Genomic DNA, 11,332 nt, shown 5'->3' with positions numbered 1-11,332 from the left:
GAGGCAGACAGACAGACAGACAGACAGACAGACAGACAGACAGCAGACAGACAGACAGACAGACAGACAGACAGACAGACAGAGAGCTTGCATTTAAAATAGGATGCAACGGCACCACCCCCTGTGACATAGAAAAATTCGTGCATACATGATCAGTTTCGTGACATGTCCCGGGCTGCTGAACTGGAAGCGGGGCAGATTGCGGGCACGTTGCGGCTGCCAGCCGTCGTCACCGCGGCCGTTACCTGGTCAGCGCATCGACAGACTCCAGCTCTGTCCCGGCCACTGCAGGCTGGCAGGCCAAGCTCGCTGCCGCACGGGTCCAGTTTCTTCCCCACGCTGCTGTATGCGCGTTAAGGATCGTCGGCTTGCAAGCTCTGGATGTGGCGGAACAGCTCATCGGCGCCGCTCGTTGTCATGTGGTATCACCACTGCGTACTTTAAGCCCATGTTTCAATGAGCAGCTGCGTGTGTATTCTGCTTAAATAAGCCCTAAACACGAATTTTTGTTTTTTGCGGGCGTTCTCTTGAGAACGCGCCAGCATTTGGCTGAATCAAAATTTGCAACAGATTTAGAAAGCATCTACTTTCGCAAATAGCTGATTATTCGATTGGGCGCACAACAAACATAAACGGATGATTACTTACCTTAATGACGTGTCATAGATGTGGTATAAGTTTGCCGCCCTCCATTTACCGCCTATGACTTGCGCTGGGATTTGTATGAAATAGCCACACGTCTATATCACCCAGAGAACTGAGTCTCACAGCTATGCATATGTCCTGCTCGGTTGCGAACGGCGGTGAACGACCAAGGAGAAAAGATAATTCGAGACCATTTTTCTCGCCACCACCTATGAACTATGACAGCCATCTCTTTGCTAGCCTGAGCATTTCACCTCCGGGGGTCACATTTGTCTGCTTTACGATGCCTGAGTAGGATGCCTGAGTATAACAACATCCTCACCAGTAATTTGCTACCATGCGTGTGCATTTACACCTGACGACACCCTTTCTATTAGCGCTGGCCTTAGTATCAATGTCTATGTACGTACATGCGTTTGTTTCCTATTGGATGTGTCTAGAAGTGTGCCTGTCCCCCAGTGGCCTACTTAATGTGCGTGCGACGGCACGCTGACGAACACCTGACCGTGTTCATACACATCGCGTCAGTGTCAGCGCCCCCGACCTGCGTATGCGCGCGCGCAGTGCACGCGGACCGCACCGGGTGGGCGTGATACGCGGTCGTCGGTGCGTTAATTGCCTCGCCGCGGCGGACGCGGTGTTTTCCTACGGTCGTCGATACGGCCTGCATATTTGATGTCGGCTGGCAGATGGGCCGGGCCGGCGCGCTCCAAGCACGGGATCACACATCAACATAAACCGACCAACTTCAGTTAAAATACGGCCGGTCTGCACGACAGCGGCCGTCCGACTCGGCCGCCATTCCGAAGCACCGGGGTGACCAGCACCGCTTTGTCAATGGGTCAGCTCAGCCCGGAATGCACCCAACAGGACGCACTCAACCTGTACGCATGCTAATGCAGCGGTGAGATGCATACAAAAAATGATGCAAGTCAAATCACGGAGAAAGCTCTGCATGTTCCACGCTGTTCCTGGTGATGTGCTACTTCGACTGCACACCGCTCTTCGTGTCATGCAACATGCAGAGAGCAACTGTTAATCATCGCAAAGAGAAAATGCGACAGAAATCAGGGATTGGTGGCGGATGGATTCGACCACATGCAAAGTGGGCAAACTCAGTCTATGCCTAACGCGTGGCGGCACCCTTCGTGACCTGGTCCGCTCTCTGCTTCGGACAACGGTGGGTCTCGCGGCCGGCGAACGCTCCCTGCACGGCCGGCTTGATCCACTCCCTGCCTTAGACAGCCGTGGGTCTCGCGGTCGGCGAACGCTTCCTGCGCGGCCGGCCTGGTCCACTCCCTGCCTTAGACAGCCGTGGGTCTCGCGGGCGGCGAACGCTCCCTGCACGGCCGGCCTGGTCCACTCCCTGCCTTAGACAGCCGTGGGTCACGCGGGCGGCGAACGCTCCCTGCCTTAGACAGCCGTGGGTCTCGCGGTCGGCGAACGCTCCCTGCTTTAGACAACCGTGGGTCTCGCGGTCGGCGAACGCTCCCTGCCTTAGACAGCGGTGGGTCTCGCGGTCAGCGAACGCTCCCTGCACGGTCGGCCTGGTCCGCTCCCTGCTTTAGACAGCCGTGGGTCTCGCGGTCGGCGAACGCTCCCTGCACGGTCGGCCTGGTCCGCTCCCTGCCTTAGACAGCGGTGGGTCTCCCGGTCGGCGAACGCTCCTTGCGGCCGGCATCCGCCAGACTTCCGCGTCGTCGTTTACGGCGGTGTCCTGGCTGTCGGATGCTATCTTCCCGGCTCGATCTCCCTTTCTTACCTCCTCTGGCGAAAACATTGGCTTTCGTGCATTTTTCCCGCTATCTGCGCTGATGTGTTCGGTCCGCCACGGTGGAATGCAAGAGATACAATTTTGCGATAGTTACGCTGCCTTACAGTTCAAAATAAACCGTTGCACGGGCCACTGCGTGTCATCGCTTGGACAGCCACCTGCAGCTTCGAACAGATCATAGGACCCATTGAATTTGGAAATCCGTCAACCTTTTAATCGGATTAATGCTTGCATTTCACACTGACTGTATTTCCTTGCCGTGTACGCAAACTCAGGCGACCAGCATTTTAGTTGGCATCCATTATCGTAACATTCAATACGTTACATACAACCACCCACATTATTAGCCCATACATAACACCCATACAACCACGACTCAATACACAACGCACATTACATGATCCCGATTGCCTTGCATCCGATGGTGTTATTACCAACGAAAAACGAGAAAATATTGGTTCAATATTGTCGTTTTCTTTTTCAACAGGCGCGTTTGGATTTAGGTATGTTATGTACCTATACACTGTAAGATAATCAAATCTTCAGAGGCCCTCTCTGGATCAGCACAGCCGGTGCGCTGCAAACATACTTACAATTTGGGCTTCGGAGAGGGTCAGGTAAGTCTTGACCTCAGCAGTAGATGACCTGCCTTTCTTCCCTCGACTTGAAAGCATGTCGATGATTCACCGCTCCATCACTCAGTCCGCATTTCTGCTCTGCAGCTATCACCGCCATCACTCAGCCCACACTTCTGCTCTGTAGCTATCATTGACACCACTAAGTCCGCACTTCTGCTCTGTAGCTATCACCACCATCACTCGGTCCGCACTTCTACTCTTTAGCTATCATTGCCATCACTCATATACAACTCGAACTTGGAATAATACGCTTCAGGTGAACAGTAATCTTGTATCTTGCCTAATAAACACAATCAATAGATAAAGCTATGCACGCGACTGTCGAAGCCGGCCGCTATCCGAATGTCATGGCAGCCACCACGACCGTAAGACCGGAACATTTTTACCATAGATCAAACTACCCATACCAGTCAACGCAGCTAAAGCTACCAACAAACTCGATTGGCACACTTACTACTATTGCAACTAACTACTAAAAGTGCTAATACCAAAACCAAGCCGGCGTGGTGTAGCTAAACCTATGCGAAGACTGAGGCCAAGATGATAAGGCTGGTATAGCTGGCTGGTCATTTAAGTAAGTGGCCAAGTCTTTATTTGAGTTGGTGAGTATGCACCTGCAGTTCTTATGTTGCACTTTCCCTAGCATTCGCCCTCGCTAATCAACATTTTGTTCGTGTATGGAGTGTCTTCCAGGACAGATCCACTATCAGGGCACCACATTATGCATTGTAAGCTCTCAAATCTCGCTGAAATTTGATTTCCGGGCATTTACTTTAAGGAATGATATTCCCAGGCAATGTTGGGTCGAGTGTAAACACGGTCCCAACCAAAGGAGATGCATCAAAGTCGGTCCTATCGTTGCACAATTCTCTCTGGGGCTCCAATTTACTATAAAGAAGCTTTGTTCTTGAAACACCGGGTGTGCCTCGCGTTTATGCCTGCCGTTTTCCACAAGCGAGCTGACTCTCGGCGCGTCCGGCAGCTGACGTCAGTGGCGCGCTCAGTGGACGTCAGGCGGGGTCGTCGACAGAGACGCCTTCTGGATGAGGGATAATGAAGAATATAAGATTTATATGTACCTTGTTAGGTCGCTGACCTACGGCAAGTCAGATTCAGGCCATCTGTTCAGCGAAGTCAATTTCTAGGGAATCGTTTAAACTGATGCAACAACGGAGTGTCCTGGAAGACAACAGGACCCAAGAACCTTAAAATTTAATCTTAGGGAGTTCACGTGCAGGTTAATACATCTTTTAAATTTGGTGTCTTTAGTTCTCTTAGTTCCTGAGATGCCAGGGGAGAGTCAGCTTGACTCCCGACCCATGCGAAGGGTTCCAACCAGCCACCCGGTGCTTGTCAAAGTTCGTGTCATGAAAAGTTAGGGAAGTCAAAATACTTTGCCTGACCTATGCAATTGTCACCGTCAGCAATCATCCTTTAGCCCTTCTCTCTCTAGTCGACGGGATGCGGTGGCTTCCGCAGTGACCATTCATCAAACGCCTGGCACCAATGATGGATATCTGCATTCGAACCTACGGAACACATCTACATATGCAACGTTTCGTACGTATGGTTGTCAAACAAACTTAATCCCTAACACACACTTGTGTCCAAATTTCTTGCAGCTAAACCAAATATCGAAATACAAACCCTCGCTCGCGTGCTCTTGTCAAACGAACGTTGTGTTTGACTAACGTTTGCACCCGAACAGCTGTGCGCAGACGATTGGTTACGGCCTAGTCCATGTAAACTTTTTTTGCGGGTGCAAACATTTGTTACGAAATTTATTTTCTGCTTACTTTAACAGCAAACATAAGGCATACCAACTCCTATGAACAATTGCGATACGTACTTTTTCTATACGTACTGGTGTTCGCAAACCCGACGCTGGCTTGAACGGCTAACGCCACCTACGGCAGGGACATATCATACACTAGCGACATCTGAAGAGAAGCTCTTGCAAACGAGGGGCCTCAGACAGATTGCGAACAAAACTACGCATGCATGGTTCCTCATCACTGGGGCTTTATGCTGCACTCATTTGCTGCGGCTCTATGGCAAAGCATGCCTCTGACCCTGGCAGGAAGGGCGGACACTGCCAGCAACCGAACCCTGTACTTCTAGTCTACGAGATGCGCAGATATACAAATATTAAGGTTTCCTAGATATAAAAGCATCGTTTTGGATACAATCACAATCGTTGGTACACAAAATTTCGCATGCTAATGTTAGTGCTTCGCACGCAAATGTTAAAGATTCGTACGTCAAAAATGAAGCTCGTATGACATAGTAAACGTACGCAACGGTCCGCCACGTATGTAGATGCATGCAGATGTGTGTAACATAAGCGCAGCAAGGATGTCGGTATGCACGTGCACAAGACTCATGCGCAAATTTTTCGTCAGACAAAAAGTTTCTTTGACAAGTGAAGCATGCGCGAAAAATTGTGTGCTGATGTTTGTCAAGTACGTAAAGATCGTATGCAAGTAGTCATGGCGTTTATTTCGCAAAAGTATGTTCCCAAACGTTCTTATTCAGGCGCATCATGCGAGCCCAAATGCAGATCCTCAGCCGTCGTGCACGGCCTCGGATAAATTGTTTCTTCGGGAGCCACTACGTCTCGTCGACCAGGGAGGAGAGGGAGGGTGGGTGTGACAACGCTTCTGTCAACGTTCATCGCCTGGGGCTACTGAGCGACCCACTGATGCCACCACGCCTGCGGCGGCGGTCATCAGGCTTGCAGAATGTGCAGCATTCTGCAAGCCTGACACACGGGTGGCGCCCGGTATATTATTACTTATAAAAAGTAATCCAGACACCAGGGGAGCAGCCAGCGTTTTCTTGACGCCCAGGCCCAGAGAATACGATGTTCTTGCACACCGATTTTGTTCGTTCTGTTGGGAGCAATCTATGGTGAAAAAACGAAAAATTCTGGCTTGAAGGGGAGGGGGCCCATCCCTTGGCTGTGCCCTACCAGTGATCAGAGTCCAGTCTCGCTCGAGTGGCTTAGAATCTGGATACCACGCTACACAAACATATGTCAGGACGCCTACTGCTTACGGACGTCTGTGAATGTTCTTTTGTCAAAATAACTTTATCCGTTACGAACATTCGCGTATGTTTTTCTTTATTCCTCGTTTGTGAGAAAAGCTGACTTTGTGATTATTATGGGACAAGGTGTCAGACAGAGGTAACTGCATTGCAACCCATTTTTATCACACTGATACATCTCGCAACTAAATAATAGTGACGTTGGCATGATACAGTAAACATTCCGTTGGACATGATCATATCAGAGAAGGATGATTTGGAACATCCCAGGACAGTTAAACGGAACACATGATATCCATTTGATATCAGACAACAGCGGACAAAGCAAGCGCACCACACGTTGACCATCCGTAGCTTTTAGATCGCAGCAGTTCCTGAAACGGTCCCATATCTGTGTTGTACTTAACTGCTTCTTAGGAGAATTTGGAAGAAGGTTAACAGCATTTTGGACCGCACTTCGGATCGTTTCTTTCCCGCGTGCAAAATGAATCCGTATAATTTAATACACTTGGATTATGGCTTGTATCAGAAGCAAGGGGGAAGCAAAACGAGCATGGTTTGTCATTTGACCAAAACAACCAGTCGCGGAAATCACGTCCGATTTATGCATTCTTTTGAAAACGATAGAAGTAGAAGCACGCTCAGATAGGCTCAGGTGCATGCTTAGTGTCTATAGCACATCTACATACGTTTATTGATAAGCCTTGCATTTCATCTATGCCGGCCCAGTACACGCCCGGTGTAGCATGCCGACAAGACAGCGCTTCACAGATCAGATAACGCGCGAGGACCGCCGTCAAGAGCGTATCTTACTCGAGACCGCTGACGCCACGCGCTGGGGCCGCTCATCAGTCGACAGCCTGCCGGCCGGACGGAACACAATGCTCTGGCCGTGGCCGGGTTGCAGACTGGACCGATGAGGTTTGGTGGCATGCCGTCCGCGTCCGCCCGTCCCTCAATTTATAACCTATGGCGTACGAACTTTTAAGGACGTACTTTTGCCACACGAACCTTGTGCTTAAGAAACTTTTGCTTACAAAGAGTTGGGTAAGCGCTTTATGCATGCGCCTTTTTCCATCCGACCTTTTGTTCTGAAATCGCATGAGGTTCAGGAACTCTGTTCGATGTCATTAAACATGACACTGGTTTAATGCCCACTATACGTTTACACAAGCTTACAAACACACAAAATTGAAGTTTCCAGCTTTTTGAGGAACAGTAGCACTGACGGATGTGTTATGATGCACATGACGGAGCAATCCGTACTTACGAACGGATTGCTCCGTTCGTAAGTACGAACATGAATCGCAATACGATCATGCTTATGTACGCGGAGCTTACATTTGACCAACACCAAGTGTGTCTAATGTCTTGTCTTGCTTGCATCGTTCCTACTGAATCCCCCCCCCCCCCTGCAATTCCTTCCCGCTGGGCCAAGCAGTCGGGCAGCGATATGTAAGACAGAAAACCAGCGACGGGGCAACCGGCCGGGCGAGGCGACTGGGTGCACAGGCTTATTTATTTATTTAGGACATAAGTATTCCACAGGCAAAAGCCCAATCACGGAAACAGTCCAGTTCTAAAAACGATAAATATACGACACACACACACAACAAAACCAACCAAACACACACACACACACACACGTACACATTACACACAGTCGCACACACACCCTACACACTCAGACACAACGATCATCAAAAGAATGTTCCACATATGCCAGCGAACCTAAACAGATTGGATCGGAACGACTTTGTTGGATGCCAAAGCCAGTTGAAGGATAATGCCACGAAAAATTATTGCACACAACGGATAGCCGTGCGACAAATCCATCTTTAACAGTGTCGACCCTTGCAAATGGCTCGTGGAAAAGGCCGCTGTGCGGAGAACGCCGGACGGGTGTAGCCAGACCCAACGGCGATATCAGGTGAGCGCAGTCAAGCCTGTAATGATAAACGTTGTGTGGAAATAAGATAACAAACTGAGTAAAGCCTGTCTTGCTAGGTGTTGTTTTGAAGTAAGCGAAAAGATGCTCACAATCCAATGGAGGGCACCAAGACTGGCTACCCGAACCCAACCACAGGAGAAACGGGTGTTCTAGTCTTTCGAACTGGGCGAGATGGGAAACGACAGCTCCGCTCCAAATAACGCTACGGTACTCTTTCAGTGATCTCACATGAGCGTTGAAGGCACAAAACAAAACCATGTGATGGAACCGCTGTTGACGATGATACGACAACATTTGCACGCTTCATATGAGAGGGCCCAGCATCCTGTTTGCTTTTTAAACAGTTAAATCTATGTGATTGGCGAAGCTGAGTTTGATGTCCAGGAAGACGCCAAGATCGCGAATCTGCTGGCAGTTATCCAAGCGGTGGCCGTCTAGTGCGTATGAGTGGTTAACAGGTGACGTGCGGAGGGTGAGTGAGATGGTATTGTACTTAGCTGGGTTTAATTTCAGTCCCCAGTTTTTGCACCATTCACAGAAGCGATCCAAATCCGCCTGAAGCGTGAGACTATCTGCTACGTTATCGATTCGGTAATGAATTCTAACATCATCAGCGTATACAAGGCACTCACTTAAATTTGTTCAGGATCATCAACCAGAAAGCAGGCGAACAGCAACAGCCCCAAGATGCTGCCTTCCAGGACACTAGATTACACTGGAATCTAGTCAGACTGCTTGCCGCTCAGCATCACGCGTTGTGAACGATAGCTCAAAGCCGCAAGGCAAGACCGAGAAGGGCGCTGCGAGCCTGGACGACAACAAAAATCAGTAAGGCGAGCCGCTCTGGTCGAAACGCGGGTGTGGCCCAGGATAGGCTGCGCCTCACGCCCCAAGTGTTAAAAGCATGTCCGGAGCAGGAGGCAGCCGCGGAGCGGGGCAGCCGGCGGAGCCGCGTCCCACGCTGCTCGCGCGGCCGCCGTACCGAGGTCAACGGACCGCTAGCGGACGACCAAGAAAGACCCGTGCAGAGCCTGGAAGCAGACCAGAGCCGAGCAAAACGACCGCCAGCCCCGCGGACAGGTTTGGAGCCCAATGCCGAGCTCGAGCCCGAGCTCTAGCGAATCAGTGTGCAGCAAGGCGCCATGACAGCAAAACCTCAGGGCCAGTCATCACCCCGGGTACACCGACGCCCGCCATCGGAGGCCCCGGGCCTGTTCTGGGCTAGGGAAGAGCGCCTGCAACACGGACCTGAGCATGACCAAAAATAGGAGCGAGCTTAGCTGGTGGCCGGAGCCTGGAAGGCGGGGCATGTAGAACAAACCGACGGGAGCTTCACCTTCGGGAGGAGATCAGCAATCGGACTTGGAGTGCTCTCATTGTACGGAAGCGCTCTGCACCCAGCGACTGCAGTCATCAGCATGTGAGTGGAGGAGCTGAGACGAAGAGCTGAGACACTGCAGTCTGCTCTCCGTTCACATCCCTCTTCGGCCATGCCTCTCCCCGTCCCCTACCCCTTTGCTACAGTTGTCAGACGCCAACTAGGTGCGAAAACTCCACCAGAAACCTACCAGTTTAAACAGTATTAACCAGACAGAACGTGCAGGCCATGTACCGAGAAGAGATAATTACGCGCGAAGGGGTTGAAGGTCGGGGGCATGCGCTGGTCAGGTCACATTGTATGTGAGGTTATTCCACCAGGTTTACCGCGGATAAGACTTTTATTACGTGCATGTGTCTAAACGCCGAATGCTGATGTGTGTGAATGTAGATAAGATTATAATGCATCATATATATACATATATATATATATATATATATATATATAGACACATTAATTTGAACACGTGGTTTTAGGGGAGGACGTGAGGAATGCAAGCGAGGAATGAACATGGTGTAAACGAAGCCTAAACAAGAGATGTATTCACATCCTTAAGACAAGTATGGATACATCGCTCGTTTACCTAACACGACCATTATAAAAGTCTGCAGGATTTGTCAGCAAGCGAGACGATTTTCTGATTACCGGTACTCAACCTAAATGATTCAGGAAGTATTTTATGCATAAAGCTTGATTATTTCGGACTCAACTTCAAGGAGAAAGAGTTAATTTTCATGTCTACGCTGTTGACACGTTAATTATTTGCCTGCATTTCCGTTCTAATGTTTTAGTAACTTACCTAACGAGTACCTGCTAAAATTTCAAACGCTTAATGAATGCAACAACATGAATTTTTCGGCTCTTCGCCGTGTAGCTGATTCAGTAAGGCCTCCCTCACCGAGTCGGTTCTGCTCAACTTTTGGATATTTTTTCAGCGTATCATTGAATCAGAGCTCACGAATGGCTCCCGCAAGCTATTCGTGATTTATACGGTTACCTAGGCTTCTTGGCTTACTAAATACAACAGGGCGGGCAAGTTCAACAAGGGGGATATCTTCAGGAATGCTTTGGCTCAGATAATGAATGACGGTTAAATTACGCGTCACCCTCAGTGACCGCATAAGATTCAGTGCCCAGGGCTTTCAGGATGGCTCAATGAAATTCTCGAATCCTTTGCTTTTGAAAGCGTTTGCAAACCAGGCCTCCTCTGCGCCATATCATGCCATGCATAAAGCCGTTTGCTTCGTGCACCCGTGATCATTAAACAACGGGGACAATTGCTACTAGCATTGATTACGTGAGAGCGGCAAGAAGTGACGATTCCGCAAAAATCTATTAGGCTTCTCACCCTTAGGCAAAGGATGACAGCCCGTAAATCAAGTGCGTTGGAAATAACACCAAATCTATCGTAACTTTTAGCACACTCTAAAATATCGTTGCATTTGAGCAAAAAATCATGTTTTTTTACCTTCAGCCGTGAACTCACATTAGTTAAAGCTTGTCGGACTTACCGAAGCGTCATGTGCATTATAGCGATAAATGAAAACTATGACTTAACTCCTGACCACTGGTGGAGCAAACGCATAACACTGTACGAAAACCTCAGTTCCATTTGTTTCGAACCATATTATCGATGCACGTGAAGCCGCTAGACTGGGTTGGGAGGCAACCAGTCGCAGAGGATCCGGTGGCTGTCACTAGTAATTTAAGCGTGCAAGAGACGCAAGAGAGTGACTAAGTCTCATTAAGCACCTTGACGACGCAGGTCTTGCGTCATGACAACCTCAGCATGTGAGACGTAGATTCTGAGGGATGTCATAAGTCATGTGCTGTGTTGAATCCGATGTAGCCGAAATAATGAGCAAGTGTACGGCCATACAAACCAGAGTAAAAAGAAG

This window comes from Pollicipes pollicipes, unplaced genomic scaffold (genome assembly GCF_011947565.3).
Source record: "Pollicipes pollicipes isolate AB1234 unplaced genomic scaffold, Ppol_2.1 Scaffold_7261;HRSCAF=8764_pilon_pilon_pilon, whole genome shotgun sequence".
NCBI lineage: Eukaryota > Metazoa > Arthropoda > Thecostraca > Pollicipedomorpha > Pollicipedidae > Pollicipes > Pollicipes pollicipes.
Note: the sequence above shows the minus strand (reverse complement) of the source record.